A 774-nucleotide genomic window follows, 5' to 3' on the forward strand; every position below is an offset into this window, starting at 1 on the left:
TGCTCCCTGGGCAAAGGCCAAGGCCCACAGGGCGCTGACTGGTCCAGAGGGGCCCCACCTACCAGCCCAGAGCCAGGCCCAGCTCTGGCCCGGTTCCAGGTCCTGGCTGGGGGAGGGGGGGGTGGGACAGCTCAGCTCCCTTGCTAAGTACTCAGCAGGTGCTGACAGCCTGGATTTTCCCCGCAACACTAGAAAGAGGGCCCATCGTAGCCCCATTTGATAGGCGGGGACACAGGCTCGGAGAGGCCGTTTACCCAAGGTCACCCAGAGGGCAGGTGCCGGACTCAGTCATCTCTGGGCCTCAGCGCCGGACTAAGAATTCTAGAGACCGCGTGGCCCAGCACAGCGGGGTGGGGAGCAGCTTGGAGGGCTCCCCCGCAGGCACCTCCAGCGCCCCAAGTCGGAGCCAGGGAGGGAAACTTGGCTCAGAAGAGAAAGCGTGGCCCCAAGTGGGGCCGGGATGCCCTGGAGACCCTAGGCCCAGACCGAGGGCTGTCACCCCCATCCCCGCGGCCACCCCCTGGTTGGACAGCGGCCTCGGTTTCCCCTTGGGCGCTGAGCGGAGGCGGGGGTGCTGGGCCAGGGTTGGCGGCGCCAAGTGAGGGGCCCAGCCTCTCCTCTCCTTACCCGCCCCCCATTGCAGCGGAGGCAGGAGGGGGGCAGGATTACGTAACGGGCGGCTCGGGGGGCGGGGCGTCAGCCCCCGGGAGGGGAGGGAACCAATGGGGGTGCCCCTAGGAATGAGCCCGGCTGTTCCGTCCTCGGGACTCGGAA

General features: G+C 68.3%; 1 long non-coding RNA gene across 1 annotated transcript in view; it reads left to right on the forward strand.

Annotated features, from left to right (window-relative positions):
• LOC106726963 overlaps nt 1-774 on the forward strand; it is a 10,802-nt gene that overhangs the window by 1,026 nt on the left and 9,002 nt on the right. The gene's annotated exons all lie outside the window — the stretch shown is intronic.

This window comes from Myotis brandtii, unplaced genomic scaffold (genome assembly GCF_000412655.1).
Source record: "Myotis brandtii unplaced genomic scaffold, ASM41265v1 scaffold339, whole genome shotgun sequence".
NCBI lineage: Eukaryota > Metazoa > Chordata > Mammalia > Chiroptera > Vespertilionidae > Myotis > Myotis brandtii.